This window comes from Perna viridis, chromosome 5 (genome assembly GCF_037379345.1).
Source record: "Perna viridis isolate PV_CMFRI_1.1 ecotype Kerala chromosome 5, ASM3737934v1, whole genome shotgun sequence".
In the NCBI taxonomy this organism is placed as follows: domain Eukaryota; kingdom Metazoa; phylum Mollusca; class Bivalvia; order Mytilida; family Mytilidae; genus Perna; species Perna viridis.
In genome coordinates, this window is record NC_142449.1 from 40,667,192 (window position 1) to 40,689,127 (window position 21,936).

The window sequence follows — 21,936 nt, forward strand, 5'->3', positions numbered from 1 at the left end:
TTTTATTTTAGAAGTAATTGTATTTTCTTTATGTCACTTTATTTAGAGAGCGGGGCGAATTCTTCAGCCAAGCCTACATAAAATGTTTTGTTTTTCTATATGTCTTAAGGAACTAGAATCTTTATATAGCAAATTTTCACATCATTTAGTGTCTACGACCATATCACGCTGAAAGCACCGGTTCTCGTCCGATCACCGAAGTTAAGCAGCGTCGAGTCCGGTTAGTACTTGGATGGGTGACCGCCTGGGAATACCGGATGCCGTAGACATTTCTTTTTATTTCTGGCCATTTTTTAAAAAAATCACAAAAATGACACAGAAAATGGAATACGAGTTTTCGTTCGTTTTATTAGAACGTGCATTTTTATGTATAGTCATAATTGAAAAGCAGGAAAAGGCGTTAAAAGTATAACATAGCGGGGGCGTATATTGGACTAGAAGGCTCCCATATTGTCATTGTGACTTTGACGTCGCATGGCGACAGTCAGACGAAAGGGAGGCAGGGTTTGAAGCCGCCGGTGAGTAAAATTTGTCCTGTCATTTTGCAAAGTTTGAAGCAATTACATTTTCCATTTTACAATTCATTTTAAAATTAGCGCGTGCACGGACTTTTCGTGCTACAACTGAGACAAATTGACACGATTGAGCGCTGTCAAAAAAAAGGAGGGGGCAGGGCTGGGGCGTCTGCTTGTGGATCTGTGGTGAGTTTGATATTTAAATTGAATGTTAGTCTCTGAAATTTATTTAATAATATTTTTTCTTTTGTATCAATTTTATTTTAGAAGTAATTGTATTTTCTTTATGTCACTTTATTTAGAGAGCGGGGCGAATTCTTCAGCCAAGCCTACATAAAATGTTTTGTTTTTCTATATGTCTTAAGGAACTAGAATCTTTATATAGCAAATTTTCACATCATTTAGTGTCTACGACCATATCACGCTGAAAGCACCGGTTCTCGTCCGATCACCGAAGTTAAGCAGCGTCGAGTCCGGTTAGTACTTGGATGGGTGACCGCCTGGGAATACCGGATGCCGTAGACATTTCTTTTTATTTCTGGCCATTTTTTAAAAAAATCACAAAAATGACACAGAAAATGGAATACGAGTTTTCGTTCGTTTTATTAGAACGTGCATTTTTATGTATAGTCATAATTGAAAAGCAGGAAAAGGCGTTAAAAGTATAACATAGCGGGGGCGTATATTGGACTAGAAGGCTCCCATATTGTCATTGTGACTTTGACGTCGCATGGCGACAGTCAGACGAAAGGGAGGCAGGGTTTGAAGCCGCCGGTGAGTAAAATTTGTCCTGTCATTTTGCAAAGTTTGAAGCAATTACATTTTCCATTTTACAATTCATTTTAAAATTAGCGCGTGCACGGACTTTTCGTGCTACAACTGAGACAAATTGACACGATTGAGCGCTGTCAAAAAAAAGGAGGGGGCAGGGCTGGGGCGTCTGCTTGTGGATCTGTGGTGAGTTTGATATTTAAATTGAATGTTAGTCTCTGAAATTTATTTAATAATATTTTTTCTTTTGTATCAATTTTATTTTAGAAGTAATTGTATTTTCTTTATGTCACTTTATTTAGAGAGCGGGGCGAATTCTTCAGCCAAGCCTACATAAAATGTTTTGTTTTTCTATATGTCTTAAGGAACTAGAATCTTTATATAGCAAATTTTCACATCATTTAGTGTCTACGACCATATCACGCTGAAAGCACCGGTTCTCGTCCGATCACCGAAGTTAAGCAGCGTCGAGTCCGGTTAGTACTTGGATGGGTGACCGCCTGGGAATACCGGATGCCGTAGACATTTCTTTTTATTTCTGGCCATTTTTTAAAAAAATCACAAAAATGACACAGAAAATGGAATACGAGTTTTCGTTCGTTTTATTAGAACGTGCATTTTTATGTATAGTCATAATTGAAAAGCAGGAAAAGGCGTTAAAAGTATAACATAGCGGGGGCGTATATTGGACTAGAAGGCTCCCATATTGTCATTGTGACTTTGACGTCGCATGGCGACAGTCAGACGAAAGGGAGGCAGGGTTTGAAGCCGCCGGTGAGTAAAATTTGTCCTGTCATTTTGCAAAGTTTGAAGCAATTACATTTTCCATTTTACAATTCATTTTAAAATTAGCGCGTGCACGGACTTTTCGTGCTACAACTGAGACAAATTGACACGATTGAGCGCTGTCAAAAAAAAAGGAGGGGGCAGGGCTGGGGCGTCTGCTTGTGGATCTGTGGTGAGTTTGATATTTAAATTGAATGTTAGTCTCTGAAATTTATTTAATAATATTTTTTCTTTTGTATCAATTTTATTTTAGAAGTAATTGTATTTTCTTTATGTCACTTTATTTAGAGAGCGGGGCGAATTCTTCAGCCAAGCCTACATAAAATGTTTTGTTTTTCTATATGTCTTAAGGAACTAGAATCTTTATATAGCAAATTTTCACATCATTTAGTGTCTACGACCATATCACGCTGAAAGCACCGGTTCTCGTCCGATCACCGAAGTTAAGCAGCGTCGAGTCCGGTTAGTACTTGGATGGGTGACCGCCTGGGAATACCGGATGCCGTAGACATTTCTTTTTATTTCTGGCCATTTTTTAAAAAAATCACAAAAATGACACAGAAAATGGAATACGAGTTTTCGTTCGTTTTATTAGAACGTGCATTTTTATGTATAGTCATAATTGAAAAGCAGGAAAAGGCGTTAAAAGTATAACATAGCGGGGGCGTATATTGGACTAGAAGGCTCCCATATTGTCATTGTGACTTTGACGTCGCATGGCGACAGTCAGACGAAAGGGAGGCAGGGTTTGAAGCCGCCGGTGAGTAAAATTTGTCCTGTCATTTTGCAAAGTTTGAAGCAATTACATTTTCCATTTTACAATTCATTTTAAAATTAGCGCGTGCACGGACTTTTCGTGCTACAACTGAGACAAATTGACACGATTGAGCGCTGTCAAAAAAAAGGAGGGGGCAGGGCTGGGGCGTCTGCTTGTGGATCTGTGGTGAGTTTGATATTTAAATTGAATGTTAGTCTCTGAAATTTATTTAATAATATTTTTTCTTTTGTATCAATTTTATTTTAGAAGTAATTGTATTTTCTTTATGTCACTTTATTTAGAGAGCGGGGCGAATTCTTCAGCCAAGCCTACATAAAATGTTTTGTTTTTCTATATGTCTTAAGGAACTAGAATCTTTATATAGCAAATTTTCACATCATTTAGTGTCTACGACCATATCACGCTGAAAGCACCGGTTCTCGTCCGATCACCGAAGTTAAGCAGCGTCGAGTCCGGTTAGTACTTGGATGGGTGACCGCCTGGGAATACCGGATGCCGTAGACATTTCTTTTTATTTCTGGCCATTTTTTAAAAAAATCACAAAAATGACACAGAAAATGGAATACGAGTTTTCGTTCGTTTTATTAGAACGTGCATTTTTATGTATAGTCATAATTGAAAAGCAGGAAAAGGCGTTAAAAGTATAACATAGCGGGGGCGTATATTGGACTAGAAGGCTCCCATATTGTCATTGTGACTTTGACGTCGCATGGCGACAGTCAGACGAAAGGGAGGCAGGGTTTGAAGCCGCCGGTGAGTAAAATTTGTCCTGTCATTTTGCAAAGTTTGAAGCAATTACATTTTCCATTTTACAATTCATTTTAAAATTAGCGCGTGCACGGACTTTTCGTGCTACAACTGAGACAAATTGACACGATTGAGCGCTGTCAAAAAAAAGGAGGGGGCAGGGCTGGGGCGTCTGCTTGTGGATCTGTGGTGAGTTTGATATTTAAATTGAATGTTAGTCTCTGAAATTTATTTAATAATATTTTTTCTTTTGTATCAATTTTATTTTAGAAGTAATTGTATTTTCTTTATGTCACTTTATTTAGAGAGCGGGGCGAATTCTTCAGCCAAGCCTACATAAAATGTTTTGTTTTTCTATATGTCTTAAGGAACTAGAATCTTTATATAGCAAATTTTCACATCATTTAGTGTCTACGACCATATCACGCTGAAAGCACCGGTTCTCGTCCGATCACCGAAGTTAAGCAGCGTCGAGTCCGGTTAGTACTTGGATGGGTGACCGCCTGGGAATACCGGATGCCGTAGACATTTCTTTTTATTTCTGGCCATTTTTTAAAAAAATCACAAAAATGACACAGAAAATGGAATACGAGTTTTCGTTCGTTTTATTAGAACGTGCATTTTTATGTATAGTCATAATTGAAAAGCAGGAAAAGGCGTTAAAAGTATAACATAGCGGGGGCGTATATTGGACTAGAAGGCTCCCATATTGTCATTGTGACTTTGACGTCGCATGGCGACAGTCAGACGAAAGGGAGGCAGGGTTTGAAGCCGCCGGTGAGTAAAATTTGTCCTGTCATTTTGCAAAGTTTGAAGCAATTACATTTTCCATTTTACAATTCATTTTAAAATTAGCGCGTGCACGGACTTTTCGTGCTACAACTGAGACAAATTGACACGATTGAGCGCTGTCAAAAAAAAAAGGAGGGGGCAGGGCTGGGGCGTCTGCTTGTGGATCTGTGGTGAGTTTGATATTTAAATTGAATGTTAGTCTCTGAAATTTATTTAATAATATTTTTTCTTTTGTATCAATTTTATTTTAGAAGTAATTGTATTTTCTTTATGTCACTTTATTTAGAGAGCGGGGCGAATTCTTCAGCCAAGCCTACATAAAATGTTTTGTTTTTCTATATGTCTTAAGGAACTAGAATCTTTATATAGCAAATTTTCACATCATTTAGTGTCTACGACCATATCACGCTGAAAGCACCGGTTCTCGTCCGATCACCGAAGTTAAGCAGCGTCGAGTCCGGTTAGTACTTGGATGGGTGACCGCCTGGGAATACCGGATGCCGTAGACATTTCTTTTTATTTCTGGCCATTTTTTAAAAAAATCACAAAAATGACACAGAAAATGGAATACGAGTTTTCGTTCGTTTTATTAGAACGTGCATTTTTATGTATAGTCATAATTGAAAAGCAGGAAAAGGCGTTAAAAGTATAACATAGCGGGGGCGTATATTGGACTAGAAGGCTCCCATATTGTCATTGTGACTTTGACGTCGCATGGCGACAGTCAGACGAAAGGGAGGCAGGGTTTGAAGCCGCCGGTGAGTAAAATTTGTCCCGTCATTTTGCAAAGTTTGAAGCAATTACATTTTCCATTTTACAATTCATTTTAAAATTAGCGCGTGCACGGACTTTTCGTGCTACAACTGAGACAAATTGACACGATTGAGCGCTGTCAAAAAAAAAAGGAGGGGGCAGGGCTGGGGCGTCTGCTTGTGGATCTGTGGTGAGTTTGATATTTAAATTGAATGTTAGTCTCTGAAATTTATTTAATAATATTTTTTCTTTTGTATCAATTTTATTTTAGAAGTAATTGTATTTTCTTTATGTCACTTTATTTAGAGAGCGGGGCGAATTCTTCAGCCAAGCCTACATAAAATGTTTTGTTTTTCTATATGTCTTAAGGAACTAGAATCTTTATATAGCAAATTTTCACATCATTTAGTGTCTACGACCATATCACGCTGAAAGCACCGGTTCTCGTCCGATCACCGAAGTTAAGCAGCGTCGAGTCCGGTTAGTACTTGGATGGGTGACCGCCTGGGAATACCGGATGCCGTAGACATTTCTTTTTATTTCTGGCCATTTTTTAAAAAAATCACAAAAATGACACAGAAAATGGAATACGAGTTTTCGTTCGTTTTATTAGAACGTGCATTTTTATGTATAGTCATAATTGAAAAGCAGGAAAAGGCGTTAAAAGTATAACATAGCGGGGGCGTATATTGGACTAGAAGGCTCCCATATTGTCATTGTGACTTTGACGTCGCATGGCGACAGTCAGACGAAAGGGAGGCAGGGTTTGAAGCCGCCGGTGAGTAAAATTTGTCCTGTCATTTTGCAAAGTTTGAAGCAATTACATTTTCCATTTTACAATTCATTTTAAAATTAGCGCGTGCACGGACTTTTCGTGCTACAACTGAGACAAATTGACACGATTGAGCGCTGTCAAAAAAAAAAGGAGGGGGCAGGGCTGGGGCGTCTGCTTGTGGATCTGTGGTGAGTTTGATATTTAAATTGAATGTTAGTCTCTGAAATTTATTTAATAATATTTTTTCTTTTGTATCAATTTTATTTTAGAAGTAATTGTATTTTCTTTATGTCACTTTATTTAGAGAGCGGGGCGAATTCTTCAGCCAAGCCTACATAAAATGTTTTGTTTTTCTATATGTCTTAAGGAACTAGAATCTTTATATAGCAAATTTTCACATCATTTAGTGTCTACGACCATATCACGCTGAAAGCACCGGTTCTCGTCCGATCACCGAAGTTAAGCAGCGTCGAGTCCGGTTAGTACTTGGATGGGTGACCGCCTGGGAATACCGGATGCCGTAGACATTTCTTTTTATTTCTGGCCATTTTTTAAAAAAATCACAAAAATGACACAGAAAATGGAATACGAGTTTTCGTTCGTTTTATTAGAACGTGCATTTTTATGTATAGTCATAATTGAAAAGCAGGAAAAGGCGTTAAAAGTATAACATAGCGGGGGCGTATATTGGACTAGAAGGCTCCCATATTGTCATTGTGACTTTGACGTCGCATGGCGACAGTCAGACGAAAGGGAGGCAGGGTTTGAAGCCGCCGGTGAGTAAAATTTGTCCTGTCATTTTGCAAAGTTTGAAGCAATTACATTTTCCATTTTACAATTCATTTTAAAATTAGCGCGTGCACGGACTTTTCGTGCTACAACTGAGACAAATTGACACGATTGAGCGCTGTCAAAAAAAAGGAGGGGGCAGGGCTGGGGCGTCTGCTTGTGGATCTGTGGTGAGTTTGATATTTAAATTGAATGTTAGTCTCTGAAATTTATTTAATAATATTTTTTCTTTTGTATCAATTTTATTTTAGAAGTAATTGTATTTTCTTTATGTCACTTTATTTAGAGAGCGGGGCGAATTCTTCAGCCAAGCCTACATAAAATGTTTTGTTTTTCTATATGTCTTAAGGAACTAGAATCTTTATATAGCAAATTTTCACATCATTTAGTGTCTACGACCATATCACGCTGAAAGCACCGGTTCTCGTCCGATCACCGAAGTTAAGCAGCGTCGAGTCCGGTTAGTACTTGGATGGGTGACCGCCTGGGAATACCGGATGCCGTAGACATTTCTTTTTATTTCTGGCCATTTTTTAAAAAAATCACAAAAATGACACAGAAAATGGAATACGAGTTTTCGTTCGTTTTATTAGAACGTGCATTTTTATGTATAGTCATAATTGAAAAGCAGGAAAAGGCGTTAAAAGTATAACATAGCGGGGGCGTATATTGGACTAGAAGGCTCCCATATTGTCATTGTGACTTTGACGTCGCATGGCGACAGTCAGACGAAAGGGAGGCAGGGTTTGAAGCCGCCGGTGAGTAAAATTTGTCCTGTCATTTTGCAAAGTTTGAAGCAATTACATTTTCCATTTTACAATTCATTTTAAAATTAGCGCGTGCACGGACTTTTCGTGCTACAACTGAGACAAATTGACACGATTGAGCGCTGTCAAAAAAAAAAGGAGGGGGCAGGGCTGGGGCGTCTGCTTGTGGATCTGTGGTGAGTTTGATATTTAAATTGAATGTTAGTCTCTGAAATTTATTTAATAATATTTTTTCTTTTGTATCAATTTTATTTTAGAAGTAATTGTATTTTCTTTATGTCACTTTATTTAGAGAGCGGGGCGAATTCTTCAGCCAAGCCTACATAAAATGTTTTGTTTTTCTATATGTCTTAAGGAACTAGAATCTTTATATAGCAAATTTTCACATCATTTAGTGTCTACGACCATATCACGCTGAAAGCACCGGTTCTTGGTCGGTCTTTGGATGTACCGTATGTATGTTTACATTCCTGGAGCTCCCGATGATTTGATGTTTTGGTGAGTCTAACGCCAAATTTTGAATTGATGAACTGTTTCTGCTAGTAATTATTGATGTAAAGAACTCATATTCATTGTTATTTGTGCACGAACACTTCGTATATTCCCCCTTTCCTGCCTTTTACGCGCAGGAAAAAGGGGGGTTTGCGGTGTGTTTGATTTGTTTTTCACAATATGTCTGAAAGCCAAATGAACGATTCTCGGACCAACGCACCGGGAAGTTCTGGAGTTGGAATGAATTCCGGAAGAAAGAATGGGAATAATTCTTTTGGAAGGAAGGGAACTTATGTTCATGAAAATAGGAGATATCTCAAAGAGTGTACGTTCCGCATTGAAGGAATAGATACTAATATACGCGGTGAGAGGATTATCATAGAGTCTATTGAGAATGTTACTGGAATCAATACTGTATTAGCAGTGGTGAAAAATGATTCCGAATGCTATGATATTACGATGAATACACAAGAAAACGCTTTTAAATTAGCTGATGGTATTGATATAGCAGGTCGCAGATACCGTGTGAACCTATTATTTTCTGATGTTGTTATAGTTTCATTTATGAAACTCCCTGCATTTATCGAGGATGATGCCATTACAATGAAGTTAACTAGCAAAGGAATTTCCGTAGTGTCTCCAGTTTATAGAAAAACAGTCCCTGGAACACAAGTTGCCGATGGCACTAGAATTGTGAAATGCAAATTTCCACAGGGAATCTCTGCATTACCATGGACAATGCCGTTTAGAGTAGGTTCTACCACTCGATATTTCCGAGTAAAACATAACAATCAAGCTAAAGTGTGTTCAGAGTGTTTTTCACCTGATCATATGCGCAAAGAATGCCCTTACATTGAGTGCAATGGCTGTGGCAATAGAGGACATATACTTAAGGATTGTAAGGCTGACAAATGTGACAGATGTAAGCGTTTTCCAAAATTGTGCGTTTGTGTAAATGGGTTTTTGCGTAGAAATCCGTATCCCCCGACGACGGTTGGCTGCAACGACTGTGGTTTATTCTTTTGCAATTGCAAATGTTCAGTGTGTGGACAAACTACATGTACATGCGCTTGTTATGTTTGCGAAACTGAGCCATGTCAATGCAATTTGAAAAGTAATTTGTGTTCACTTTGTAGAAGTGAACCTTGTGTTTGTCCTTGCCAGGACTGCAATAGTCATCCTTGTTCGTGTGATAGTACTAGTTCACAAGAAAAAGATGATGAAGTTGAAAACTTAAATTCCGAGGTGTCCACTAATGATGAAGTGGATACTACTCTGGTGAAAGAAGCAGTGGTTGAAGAGTCTCATTTGAGTAGTGAGGTTTTTTCAGAGTCTGGTGTTGATGACAAAGATGAACAAATGGAAGTTGGTGATGATAACAGAAAGAGAAAACTGGATGTTTCATCTAGTGAAAACGATTATAGTAGTGAGGAAAGGGATGCGAATGATGAAGATGACTCTGACAGTTATAAGAATGAGGCATCACGGCTATGTAAAGAGGGAAAGGATGGTAAAAAGATTAAAATACAAGATGAAGATATTTCTTCTGGTGAAATAGATTTTTTAGACCAGATTGCTAATTTTGTAGATAGTGCTGAGGCAGCAAGCACCTTAGTTGGTGACGAAGAAGTCACCGCAGAAGGTGCATCTGATATTTTATATTCGGGGTGCTCTGATGAGGAATCACAGAGTACTCCTGATACTAGTGATCAATTTTCTTTGAGTAGTAAAGACTTAAAGAAAAAGAGGAAAAAAGAAAAGCAATTAGAAAGAAAATTAGAAAGAAGGGGTAGAATTAAAGTGACTCCCAATCTTAATGGGAAACATTGTAGAAAATCTAATGAAAAAAACTGAACTTTAAGATGATGGATAAGATTATATATAAACTATATGCTTTTGTTTTTGTAATGGTACTTATATGTTCTTTTAATTGTAATGGGCTAAAATCCATACATAACTTTGAAAGACTTGTAAGTGTTATTGATGATAGGAGATTTGGTATTGTATTTTTACAAGAAACGTTTTGGAGTGATGATTATATAAATGGTGTTAAACACTTGTTTAATGGCGATATATATTATAGTAATGGACATAATAGTAGACAGGGTGTAGCCATACTTGTTAGTAATTATGACAAAAATAGAGTAACATTTGTTCATAAAGATATTGAAGGTAGATTTATACATGTAAAATATACTGAAAATAATATTGTGTTTAATTTAATTTCTGTATATGCACCAAACATTAACGCAGAACGTGTTAAGTTTTTTCAGTATGTGCAAACTTACATTGATTCTTTAGAAAATGTTATTGTTGGTGGTGATTTTAATACTACTCTTTCTAATCTTGATAGAGGCAGTAAAACAAAGCATCTTGTTGATGAACCATGTAGAAAATTGTGCCAAATTATAGAAAGTAGTCATTTATATGACGTATGGAGGGCTCGAAATATGTATTCAAGATTGTTTTCTTGGAAAAGAGTATCAAATGGGGAACTACAACAATCTAGAATAGATTATTTTTTAATCAGTAGAGCGTTGTCTTCTTTTGTACAAAATGTTTACTACAATGTTACATCACTGAGTGATCATAGTTTTGTAATTATGAATTTAAATTGTAATAATGTTGAAAGAGGTCCTGGACTATGGATTTTGAACAATACTCTGTTACTTAATGATGAATATGTTAGAAAAATTAGAGAAATGATTGTGAATGAAAAAGAAAATGAATTGTATACTAGAGATATTGTAATATGGTGGGATAATTTGAAATATAAGATAAAGAAATTTTCTCAGATATTTTCATCTAAATTAGCTAGAGAAAAGAAAAGAGAGTATTATAGATTACAAAATCTTATAGATAATATATGTAATAGGGCTGCCAATGGTGAAGTTATTGATGTAACAAAACTTGAGAGTATTAAATTAGAACTATCAGAGTATGAGAGTGAAAAATGTAAAGGTGCTATTCTCAGATCTAAAGCTATATGGGCAGTTGAATCTGACAAGAATACTAAATACTTTTTAAATTTAGAGAAGTATAAACAAGAAAATTGTTCAATTAAGGAGTTGTTAACTCCTGACAATAAAATTGTGTCAGATACTGATAGTATTTTACAATTGCAATATGATTTTTATAGCAATTTATACTCTTCTGTTAATATTGATATAGATAGAATTGATGAATTTTTAGCATGTGTAGATAAAAAAGTTGAAGATGATGATTGTTTGTCTTGTGATGCTGATATATTTCCTGAAGAAATTCATAAGGCTATTTTAGAAATGTCAAAAAATAAAAGTCCAGGATCAGATGGACTGACTGTAGAGTTTTATTGTACATTTTATGATGAGTTGAAAGATATTTTATTACAGTTATTCAAAACCATTGAACAAGAAGGTGAATTGTGTAGATCCATGAAATGTGGTGTTCTAAGTGTTTTTTACAAAAACAAAGGTGACAAAAAATGTATTAAAAATTATAGGCCTATATCTCTACTGCAGGTAGATTATAAGATATTAGCAAGAGTGATGGCCAATAGATTTAAGCATATTTTACCTAAAATTATTTCTGAAGATCAAACATGTTGTATTTTAGGACGAGATATTAGTAATAATATAGCAAATGTGAGAGATATCATTGAACTTGTGGAACAAGATGAACTTGAAGGTTACATTGTTAAAATTGATCAGGAAAAAGCCTTTGATAGAGTTAGTCATTTTTATTTATTACAAGTTTTAAAGAAATTTGGTTTTGGTGATAGGTTTGTAAAGTGGATAGAAATATTTTATAAAGGAATAAGTAGTTCTGTAAAATGTAATGGATTTCTATCAAAATATTTTTATGTGAAAAATGGAATACGACAAGGATGTCCAATTAGTGCTCTGTTGTATGTACTTGCTGCTGAACCTTTACATAGTAGAATTGTACAGAATAATGATATTCAAGGTATAAGTATTCCAAATAGTGACAAATCTGGATTAATATATCAACATGCTGATGATACTACTTTGTCTGTTTGTAATAAAAAATCTATATGTGCAACTTTTGATGAATTTGAATTGTATGGTAGAGTAAGTGGTGCAAAAATTAATAGACAGAAATCAGAAATTTTATGTATTGGTAGTGGTTTGCTATCTGATGTAGAAAAAACTGAGTATGGTTTAAAAATTTGTGAAAATATAATTCAGCTTTTAGGTGTTTTTATTGGTAATGATAAGAAGCTTTGTGAAGAAATGAATTGGAAATCAAAAATTGACAAATTGAAGCGTTTATTGTACATGTGGTCACAAAGACATTTAACAATACAAGGTAGAGTTACTGTTATAAATTCATTAATGATGTCAAAATTTTGGTATGCTTTGTTTGTGATACCTTTACCTGATTGGGTTAACAAAGAGGTGACGAGATTATGTGTCAATTTTATCTGGAGTCAAAAGACACATCTTGTAAAATATAAGAGTATTATTGACTCGAAAGATAATGGTGGTTTACAATTATCTGATATGAATTGTAAAATGTTTGCTTTTAGATTAAAGTTTTTAGGTAGGTTAATAGATGAACATTATAATGTGTTGTGGAAACATACTTTTAGATATTTTGCTTCCAAGATATATGATATGGGAATAGAGATGAATATATTGTATATGAAAGTACCTAATTGTGAGTTGCGTCATATTCCTGTTGTGTATCAAGAAATGTTTCAAGCTATGTATTTTTTAAAAGATAAGATACATTTTGATTTAAGTATTGAGAACATTTATGACCAGCCTCTTTTTAGTAATCCTAGAATACTTAGTGATAACAAAATAATTGTTTACAAGGATTTTATTTTAGCTGGTATTGTATCTGTGAAAGACATTTGTTATGAAGTAAAACCTGGGTTTTTGCCAGCTAATGCCATTGTAGAAATTATTCAAAATGTATGTGAAAACTATGATATTGACAGAATTGTTGATAGATATTATAAATTAATATGTGCTATTCCAGAGGAATGGAAACGAACTGTTAATACAGAACTTCATAGAAGAAATGTTCGGAGGACTATTGACATACTAATTGAGTATGGAAATGTATTATGTGCATTAACTAGTTGTACATCAAAGACATTGTATAACTGTGTGATTGGTCAATGTACTGAAAAACCTATTGGTACTCTCATGTGGAAAACAATTTTTAATATTGAAGATGTTGATTTAGTTCCAATCTGGAAATATTTGAATATGTACTGGAAACCTGCTAATATGATAGAATTAGATTTTAAGCTTTTACATGGTACTTTGTATACCAAAGTTAAACTACAGAAAATTGGGTTATCTGATAGTGATATTTGTGATGTATGTGGACAAAAACCAGAAAACATTTTACATTTATTTTTAGAATGTGATGAGTTAGATGAATTTCTTGATTATATTTCATTACTATTGACAAAATGTTTTGAAAATTGTGATTCCGATCGAATAAGCCTAGTTGAGAGTGACCAACTTCTTTTCTTAGGTTTACGCTGGTCCATGAAAGGAGTAAATGATGTGTTTGTTAATTTCCTCATGTCAACAGTGAGATTTTGTATCTATAGAAGAAGAAATCTTGTGATGAATGGTCAAACAAATGTCAATTTGATCCAGTTTTTTCAATTTACCTTTAAGCATTATATTTATTACTTCCATATGTACATGAGTCAGAATAAGATATTAAGTAGAGTTTTTGAAAAACGATTTTTAATGTACAATCCGCTTTTGGAAAAGACTGAGAATGTATTAATGTTTAACATATAATAAGTGAAAGATTAACTGTGATATTTCAGATTATTGTGATATAATAATGTTTTTATTTGTGAACATGATGATGACTTATTTTAATAAAGATAAAAAACCGGTTCTCGTCCGATCACCGAAGTTAAGCAGCGTCGAGTCCGGTTAGTACTTGGATGGGTGACCGCCTGGGAATACCGGATGCCGTAGACATTTCTTTTTATTTCTGGCCATTTTTTAAAAAAATCACAAAAATGACACAGAAAATGGAATACGAGTTTTCGTTCGTTTTATTAGAACGTGCATTTTTATGTATAGTCATAATTGAAAAGCAGGAAAAGGCGTTAAAAGTATAACATAGCGGGGGCGTATATTGGACTAGAAGGCTCCCATATTGTCATTGTGACTTTGACGTCGCATGGCGACAGTCAGACGAAAGGGAGGCAGGGTTTGAAGCCGCCGGTGAGTAAAATTTGTCCTGTCATTTTGCAAAGTTTGAAGCAATTACATTTTCCATTTTACAATTCATTTTAAAATTAGCGCGTGCACGGACTTTTCGTGCTACAACTGAGACAAATTGACACGATTGAGCGCTGTCAAAAAAAAGGAGGGGGCAGGGCTGGGGCGTCTGCTTGTGGATCTGTGGTGAGTTTGATATTTAAATTGAATGTTAGTCTCTGAAATTTATTTAATAATATTTTTTCTTTTGTATCAATTTTATTTTAGAAGTAATTGTATTTTCTTTATGTCACTTTATTTAGAGAGCGGGGCGAATTCTTCAGCCAAGCCTACATAAAATGTTTTGTTTTTCTATATGTCTTAAGGAACTAGAATCTTTATATAGCAAATTTTCACATCATTTAGTGTCTACGACCATATCACGCTGAAAGCACCGGTTCTCGTCCGATCACCGAAGTTAAGCAGCGTCGAGTCCGGTTAGTACTTGGATGGGTGACCGCCTGGGAATACCGGATGCCGTAGACATTTCTTTTTATTTCTGGCCATTTTTTAAAAAAATCACAAAAATGACACAGAAAATGGAATACGAGTTTTCGTTCGTTTTATTAGAACGTGCATTTTTATGTATAGTCATAATTGAAAAGCAGGAAAAGGCGTTAAAAGTATAACATAGCGGGGGCGTATATTGGACTAGAAGGCTCCCATATTGTCATTGTGACTTTGACGTCGCATGGCGACAGTCAGACGAAAGGGAGGCAGGGTTTGAAGCCGCCGGTGAGTAAAATTTGTCCTGTCATTTTGCAAAGTTTGAAGCAATTACATTTTCCATTTTACAATTCATTTTAAAATTAGCGCGTGCACGGACTTTTCGTGCTACAACTGAGACAAATTGACACGATTGAGCGCTGTCAAAAAAAAAAGGAGGGGGCAGGGCTGGGGCGTCTGCTTGTGGATCTGTGGTGAGTTTGATATTTAAATTGAATGTTAGTCTCTGAAATTTATTTAATAATATTTTTTCTTTTGTATCAATTTTATTTTAGAAGTAATTGTATTTTCTTTATGTCACTTTATTTAGAGAGCGGGGCGAATTCTTCAGCCAAGCCTACATAAAATGTTTTGTTTTTCTATATGTCTTAAGGAACTAGAATCTTTATATAGCAAATTTTCACATCATTTAGTGTCTACGACCATATCACGCTGAAAGCACCGGTTCTCGTCCGATCACCGAAGTTAAGCAGCGTCGAGTCCGGTTAGTACTTGGATGGGTGACCGCCTGGGAATACCGGATGCCGTAGACATTTCTTTTTATTTCTGGCCATTTTTTAAAAAAATCACAAAAATGACACAGAAAATGGAATACGAGTTTTCGTTCGTTTTATTAGAACGTGCATTTTTATGTATAGTCATAATTGAAAAGCAGGAAAAGGCGTTAAAAGTATAACATAGCGGGGGCGTATATTGGACTAGAAGGCTCCCATATTGTCATTGTGACTTTGACGTCGCATGGCGACAGTCAGACGAAAGGGAGGCAGGGTTTGAAGCCGCCGGTGAGTAAAATTTGTCCTGTCATTTTGCAAAGTTTGAAGCAATTACATTTTCCATTTTACAATTCATTTTAAAATTAGCGCGTGCACGGACTTTTCGTGCTACAACTGAGACAAATTGACACGATTGAGCGCTGTCAAAAAAAAGGAGGGGGCAGGGCTGGGGCGTCTGCTTGTGGATCTGTGGTGAGTTTGATATTTAAATTGAATGTTAGTCTCTGAAATTTATTTAATAATATTTTTTCTTTTGTATCAATTTTATTTTAGAAGTAATTGTATTTTCTTTATGTCACTTTATTTAGAGAGCGGGGCGAATTCTTCAGCCAAGCCTACATAAAATGTTTTGTTTTTCTATATGTCTTAAGGAACTAGAATCTTTATATAGCAAATTTTCACATCATTTAGTGTCTACGACCATATCACGCTGAAAGCACCGGTTCTCGTCCGATCACCGAAGTTAAGCAGCGTCGAGTCCGGTTAGTACTTGGATGGGTGACCGCCTGGGAATACCGGATGCCGTAGACATTTCTTTTTATTTCTGGCCATTTTTTAAAAAAATCACAAAAATGACACAGAAAATGGAATACGAGTTTTCGTTCGTTTTATTAGAACGTGCATTTTTATGTATAGTCATAATTGAAAAGCAGGAAAAGGCGTTAAAAGTATAACATAGCGGGGGCGTATATTGGACTAGAAGGCTCCCATATTGTCATTGTGACTTTGACGTCGCATGGCGACAGTCAGACGAAAGGGAGGCAGGGTTTGAAGCCGCCGGTGAGTAAAATTTGTCCTGTCATTTTGCAAAGTTTGAAGCAATTACATTTTCCATTTTACAATTCATTTTAAAATTAGCGCGTGCACGGACTTTTCGTGCTACAACTGAGACAAATTGACACGATTGAGCGCTGTCAAAAAAAAGGAGGGGGCAGGGCTGGGGCGTCTGCTTGTGGATCTGTGGTGAGTTTGATATTTAAATTGAATGTTAGTCTCTGAAATTTATTTAATAATATTTTTTCTTTTGTATCAATTTTATTTTAGAAGTAATTGTATTTTCTTTATGTCACTTTATTTAGAGAGCGGGGCGAATTCTTCAGCCAAGCCTACATAAAATGTTTTGTTTTTCTATATGTCTTAAGGAACTAGAATCTTTATATAGCAAATTTTCACATCATTTAGTGTCTACGACCATATCACGCTGAAAGCACCGGTTCTCGTCCGATCACCGAAGTTAAGCAGCGTCGAGTCCGGTTAGTACTTGGATGGGTGACCGCCTGGGAATACCGGATGCCGTAGACATTTCTTTTTATTTCTGGCCATTTTTTAAAAAAATCACAAAAATGACACAGAAAATGGAATACGAGTTTTCGTTCGTTTTATTAGAACGTGCATTTTTATGTATAGTCATAATTGAAAAGCAGGAAAAGGCGTTAAAAGTATAACATAGCGGGGGCGTATATTGGACTAGAAGGCTCCCATATTGTCATTGTGACTTTGACGTCGCATGGCGACAGTCAGACGAAAGGGAGGCAGGGTTTGAAGCCGCCGGTGAGTAAAATTTGTCCTGTCATTTTGCAAAGTTTGAAGCAATTACATTTTCCATTTTACAATTCATTTTAAAATTAGCGCGTGCACGGACTTTTCGTGCTACAACTGAGACAAATTGACACGATTGAGCGCTGTCAAAAAAAAGGAGGGGGCAGGGCTGGGGCGTCTGCTTGTGGATCTGTGGTGAGTTTGATATTTAAATTGAATGTTAGTCTCTGAAATTTATTTAATAATATTTTTTCTTTTGTATCAATTTTATTTTAGAAGTAATTGTATTTTCTTTATGTCACTTTATTTAGAGAGCGGGGCGAATTCTTCAGCCAAGCCTACATAAAATGTTTTGTTTTTCTATATGTCTTAAGGAACTAGAATCTTTATATAGCAAATTTTCACATCATTTAGTGTCTACGACCATATCACGCTGAAAGCACCGGTTCTCGTCCGATCACCGAAGTTAAGCAGCGTCGAGTCCGGTTAGTACTTGGATGGGTGACCGCCTGGGAATACCGGATGCCGTAGACATTTCTTTTTATTTCTGGCCATTTTTTAAAAAAATCACAAAAATGACACAGAAAATGGAATACGAGTTTTCGTTCGTTTTATTAGAACGTGCATTTTTATGTATAGTCATAATTGAAAAGCAGGAAAAGGCGTTAAAAGTATAACATAGCGGGGGCGTATATTGGACTAGAAGGCTCCCATATTGTCATTGTGACTTTGACGTCGCATGGCGACAGTCAGACGAAAGGGAGGCAGGGTTTGAAGCCGCCGGTGAGTAAAATTTGTCCTGTCATTTTGCAAAGTTTGAAGCAATTACATTTTCCATTTTACAATTCATTTTAAAATTAGCGCGTGCACGGACTTTTCGTGCTACAACTGAGACAAATTGACACGATTGAGCGCTGTCAAAAAAAAGGAGGGGGCAGGGCTGGGGCGTCTGCTTGTGGATCTGTGGTGAGTTTGATATTTAAATTGAATGTTAGTCTCTGAAATTTATTTAATAATATTTTTTCTTTTGTATCAATTTTATTTTAGAAGTAATTGTATTTTCTTTATGTCACTTTATTTAGAGAGCGGGGCGAATTCTTCAGCCAAGCCTACATAAAATGTTTTGTTTTTCTATATGTCTTAAGGAACTAGAATCTTTATATAGCAAATTTTCACATCATTTAGTGTCTACGACCATATCACGCTGAAAGCACCGGTTCTCGTCCGATCACCGAAGTTAAGCAGCGTCGAGTCCGGTTAGTACTTGGATGGGTGACCGCCTGGGAATACCGGATGCCGTAGACATTTCTTTTTATTTCTGGCCATTTTTTAAAAAAATCACAAAAATGACACAGAAAATGGAATACGAGTTTTCGTTCGTTTTATTAGAACGTGCATTTTTATGTATAGTCATAATTGAAAAGCAGGAAAAGGCGTTAAAAGTATAACATAGCGGGGGCGTATATTGGACTAGAAGGCTCCCATATTGTCATTGTGACTTTGACGTCGCATGGCGACAGTCAGACGAAAGGGAGGCAGGGTTTGAAGCCGCCGGTGAGTAAAATTTGTCCTGTCATTTTGCAAAGTTTGAAGCAATTACATTTTCCATTTTACAACTCATTTTAAAATTAGCGCGTGCACGGACTTTTCGTGCTACAACTGAGACAAATTGACACGATTGAGCGCTGTCAAAAAAAAGGAGGGGGCAGGGCTGGGGCGTCTGCTTGTGGATCTGTGGTGAGTTTGATATTTAAATTGAATGTTAGTCTCTGAAATTTATTTAATAATATTTTTTCTTTTGTATCAATTTTATTTTAGAAGTAATTGTATTTTCTTTATGTCACTTTATTTAGAGAGCGGGGCGAATTCTTCAGCCAAGCCTACATAAAATGTTTTGTTTTTCTATATGTCTTAAGGAACTAGAATCTTTATATAGCAAATTTTCACATCATTTAGTGTCTACGACCATATCACGCTGAAAGCACCGGTTCTCGTCCGATCACCGAAGTTAAGCAGCGTCGAGTCCGGTTAGTACTTGGATGGGTGACCGCCTGGGAATACCGGATGCCGTAGACATTTCTTTTTATTTCTGGCCATTTTTTAAAAAAATCACAAAAATGACACAGAAAATGGAATACGAGTTTTCGTTCGTTTTATTAGAACGTGCATTTTTATGTATAGTCATAATTGAAAAGCAGGAAAAGGCGTTAAAAGTATAACATAGCGGGGGCGTATATTGGACTAGAAGGCTCCCATATTGTCATTGTGACTTTGACGTCGCATGGCGACAGTCAGACGAAAGGGAGGCAGGGTTTGAAGCCGCCGGTGAGTAAAATTTGTCCTGTCATTTTGCAAAGTTTGAAGCAATTACATTTTCCATTTTACAATTCATTTTAAAATTAGCGCGTGCACGGACTTTTCGTGCTACAACTGAGACAAATTGACACGATTGAGCGCTGTCAAAAAAAAGGAGGGGGCAGGGCTGGGGCGTCTGCTTGTGGATCTGTGGTGAGTTTGATATTTAAATTGAATGTTAGTCTCTGAAATTTATTTAATAATATTTTTTCTTTTGTATCAATTTTATTTTAGAAGTAATTGTATTTTCTTTATGTCACTTTATTTAGAGAGCGGGGCGAATTCTTCAGCCAAGCCTACATAAAATGTTTTGTTTTTCTATATGTCTTAAGGAACTAGAATCTTTATATAGCAAATTTTCACATCATTTAGTGTCTACGACCATATCACGCTGAAAGCACCGGTTCTCGTCCGATCACCGAAGTTAAGCAGCGTCGAGTCCGGTTAGTACTTGGATGGGTGACCGCCTGGGAATACCGGATGCCGTAGACATTTCTTTTTATTTCTGGCCATTTTTTAAAAAAATCACAAAAATGACACAGAAAATGGAATACGAGTTTTCGTTCGTTTTATTAGAACGTGCATTTTTATGTATAGTCATAATTGAAAAGCAGGAAAAGGCGTTAAAAGTATAACATAGCGGGGGCGTATATTGGACTAGAAGGCTCCCATATTGTCATTGTGACTTTGACGTCGCATGGCGACAGTCAGACGAAAGGGAGGCAGGGTTTGAAGCCGCCGGTGAGTAAAATTTGTCCTGTCATTTTGCAAAGTTTGAAGCAATTACATTTTCCATTTTACAATTCATTTTAAAATTAGCGCGTGCACGGACTTTTCGTGCTACAACTGAGACAAATTGACACGATTGAGCGCTGTCAAAAAAAAGGAGGGGGCAGGGCTGGGGCGTCTGCTTGTGGATCTGTGGTGAGTTTGATATTTAAATTGAATGTTAGTCTCTGAAATTTATTTAATAATATTTTTTCTTTTGTATCAATTTTATTTTAGAAGTAATTGTATTTTCTTTATGTCACTTTATTTAGAGAGCGGGGCGAATTCTTCAGCCAAGCCTACATAAAATGTTTTGTTTTTCTATATGTCTTAAGGAACTAGAATCTTTATATAGCAAATTTTCACATCATTTAGTGTCTACGACCATATCACGCTGAAAGCACCGGTTCTCGTCCGATCACCGAAGTTAAGCAGCGTCGAGTCCGGTTAGTACTTGGATGGGTGACCGCCTGGGAATACCGGATGCCGTAGACATTTCTTTTTATTTCTGGCCATTTTTTAAAAAAATCACAAAAATGACACAGAAAATGGAATACGAGTTTTCGTTCGTTTTATTAGAACGTGCATTTTTATGTATAGTCATAATTGAAAAGCAGGAAAAGGCGTTAAAAGTATAACATAGCGGGGGCGTATATTGGACTAGAAGGCTCCCATATTGTCATTGTGACTTTGACGTCGCATGGCGACAGTCAGACGAAAGGGAGGCAGGGTTTGAAGCCGCCGGTGAGTAAAATTTGTCCTGTCATTTTGCAAAGTTTGAAGCAATTACATTTTCCATTTTACAATTCATTTTAAAATTAGCGCGTGCACGGACTTTTCGTGCTACAACTGAGACAAATTGACACGATTGAGCGCTGTCAAAAAAAAGGAGGGGGCAGGGCTGGGGCGTCTGCTTGTGGATCTGTGGTGAGTTTGATATTTAAATTGAATGTTAGTCTCTGAAATTTATTTAATAATATTTTTTCTTTTGTATCAATTTTATTTTAGAAGTAATTGTATTTTCTTTATGTCACTTTATTTAGAGAGCGGGGCGAATTCTTCAGCCAAGCCTACATAAAATGTTTTGTTTTTCTATATGTCTTAAGGAACTAGAATCTTTATATAGCAAATTTTCACATCATTTAGTGTCTACGACCATATCACGCTGAAAGCACCGGTTCTCGTCCGATCACCGAAGTTAAGCAGCGTCGAGTCCGGTTAGTACTTGGATGGGTGACCGCCTGGGAATACCGGATGCCGTAGACATTTCTTTTTATTTCTGGCCATTTTTTAAAAAAATCACAAAAATGACACAGAAAATGGAATACGAGTTTTCGTTCGTTTTATTAGAACGTGCATTTTTATGTATAGTCATAATTGAAAAGCAGGAAAAGGCGTTAAAAGTATAACATAGCGGGGGCGTATATTGGACTAGAAGGCTCCCATATTGTCATTGTGACTTTGACGTCGCATGGCGACAGTCAGACGAAAGGGAGGCAGGGTTTGAAGCCGCCGGTGAGTAAAATTTGTCCTGTCATTTTGCAAAGTTTGAAGCAATTACATTT

General features: G+C 36.4%; 20 non-coding genes across 20 annotated transcripts; all 20 read left to right on the forward strand.

Annotated features, from left to right (window-relative positions):
- Nucleotides 1-150: 150 nt before the first annotated feature.
- LOC148617628 (5S ribosomal RNA) lies at nt 151-269 on the forward strand. The gene has a single exon (XR_015922763.1). It is a non-coding gene; the product is annotated as a 5S ribosomal RNA (ribosomal RNA).
- A 652-nt stretch (nt 270-921) lies between these two features.
- On the forward strand, nt 922-1,040 carry LOC148617629 (5S ribosomal RNA). The gene has a single exon (XR_015922764.1). It is a non-coding gene; the product is annotated as a 5S ribosomal RNA (ribosomal RNA).
- Nucleotides 1,041-1,692: 652 nt separating this feature from the next.
- LOC148617630 (5S ribosomal RNA) lies at nt 1,693-1,811 on the forward strand. Its single transcript, XR_015922765.1, has one exon. It is a non-coding gene; the product is annotated as a 5S ribosomal RNA (ribosomal RNA).
- Nucleotides 1,812-2,464: 653 nt separating this feature from the next.
- LOC148617631 (5S ribosomal RNA) lies at nt 2,465-2,583 on the forward strand. The gene has a single exon (XR_015922766.1). It is a non-coding gene; the product is annotated as a 5S ribosomal RNA (ribosomal RNA).
- A 652-nt stretch (nt 2,584-3,235) lies between these two features.
- Nucleotides 3,236-3,354, forward strand: LOC148617632 (5S ribosomal RNA). Its single transcript, XR_015922767.1, has one exon. It is a non-coding gene; the product is annotated as a 5S ribosomal RNA (ribosomal RNA).
- A 652-nt stretch (nt 3,355-4,006) lies between these two features.
- On the forward strand, nt 4,007-4,125 carry LOC148617633 (5S ribosomal RNA). Its single transcript, XR_015922768.1, has one exon. It is a non-coding gene; the product is annotated as a 5S ribosomal RNA (ribosomal RNA).
- A 654-nt stretch (nt 4,126-4,779) lies between these two features.
- LOC148617634 (5S ribosomal RNA) lies at nt 4,780-4,898 on the forward strand. Its single transcript, XR_015922769.1, has one exon. It is a non-coding gene; the product is annotated as a 5S ribosomal RNA (ribosomal RNA).
- A 654-nt stretch (nt 4,899-5,552) lies between these two features.
- On the forward strand, nt 5,553-5,671 carry LOC148617635 (5S ribosomal RNA). The gene has a single exon (XR_015922770.1). It is a non-coding gene; the product is annotated as a 5S ribosomal RNA (ribosomal RNA).
- Nucleotides 5,672-6,325: 654 nt separating this feature from the next.
- Nucleotides 6,326-6,444, forward strand: LOC148617636 (5S ribosomal RNA). The gene has a single exon (XR_015922771.1). It is a non-coding gene; the product is annotated as a 5S ribosomal RNA (ribosomal RNA).
- A 652-nt stretch (nt 6,445-7,096) lies between these two features.
- Nucleotides 7,097-7,215, forward strand: LOC148617637 (5S ribosomal RNA). Its single transcript, XR_015922773.1, has one exon. It is a non-coding gene; the product is annotated as a 5S ribosomal RNA (ribosomal RNA).
- Nucleotides 7,216-14,577: 7,362 nt separating this feature from the next.
- Nucleotides 14,578-14,696, forward strand: LOC148617638 (5S ribosomal RNA). Its single transcript, XR_015922774.1, has one exon. It is a non-coding gene; the product is annotated as a 5S ribosomal RNA (ribosomal RNA).
- Nucleotides 14,697-15,350: 654 nt separating this feature from the next.
- On the forward strand, nt 15,351-15,469 carry LOC148617639 (5S ribosomal RNA). The gene has a single exon (XR_015922775.1). It is a non-coding gene; the product is annotated as a 5S ribosomal RNA (ribosomal RNA).
- Nucleotides 15,470-16,121: 652 nt separating this feature from the next.
- Nucleotides 16,122-16,240, forward strand: LOC148617640 (5S ribosomal RNA). Its single transcript, XR_015922776.1, has one exon. It is a non-coding gene; the product is annotated as a 5S ribosomal RNA (ribosomal RNA).
- A 652-nt stretch (nt 16,241-16,892) lies between these two features.
- On the forward strand, nt 16,893-17,011 carry LOC148617641 (5S ribosomal RNA). The gene has a single exon (XR_015922777.1). It is a non-coding gene; the product is annotated as a 5S ribosomal RNA (ribosomal RNA).
- Nucleotides 17,012-17,663: 652 nt separating this feature from the next.
- LOC148617642 (5S ribosomal RNA) lies at nt 17,664-17,782 on the forward strand. The gene has a single exon (XR_015922779.1). It is a non-coding gene; the product is annotated as a 5S ribosomal RNA (ribosomal RNA).
- A 652-nt stretch (nt 17,783-18,434) lies between these two features.
- LOC148617643 (5S ribosomal RNA) lies at nt 18,435-18,553 on the forward strand. The gene has a single exon (XR_015922780.1). It is a non-coding gene; the product is annotated as a 5S ribosomal RNA (ribosomal RNA).
- A 652-nt stretch (nt 18,554-19,205) lies between these two features.
- LOC148617644 (5S ribosomal RNA) lies at nt 19,206-19,324 on the forward strand. Its single transcript, XR_015922781.1, has one exon. It is a non-coding gene; the product is annotated as a 5S ribosomal RNA (ribosomal RNA).
- Nucleotides 19,325-19,976: 652 nt separating this feature from the next.
- LOC148617645 (5S ribosomal RNA) lies at nt 19,977-20,095 on the forward strand. The gene has a single exon (XR_015922782.1). It is a non-coding gene; the product is annotated as a 5S ribosomal RNA (ribosomal RNA).
- Nucleotides 20,096-20,747: 652 nt separating this feature from the next.
- On the forward strand, nt 20,748-20,866 carry LOC148617646 (5S ribosomal RNA). The gene has a single exon (XR_015922783.1). It is a non-coding gene; the product is annotated as a 5S ribosomal RNA (ribosomal RNA).
- Nucleotides 20,867-21,518: 652 nt separating this feature from the next.
- On the forward strand, nt 21,519-21,637 carry LOC148617647 (5S ribosomal RNA). The gene has a single exon (XR_015922785.1). It is a non-coding gene; the product is annotated as a 5S ribosomal RNA (ribosomal RNA).
- The last annotated feature ends 299 nt before the right edge of the window (nt 21,638-21,936 follow it).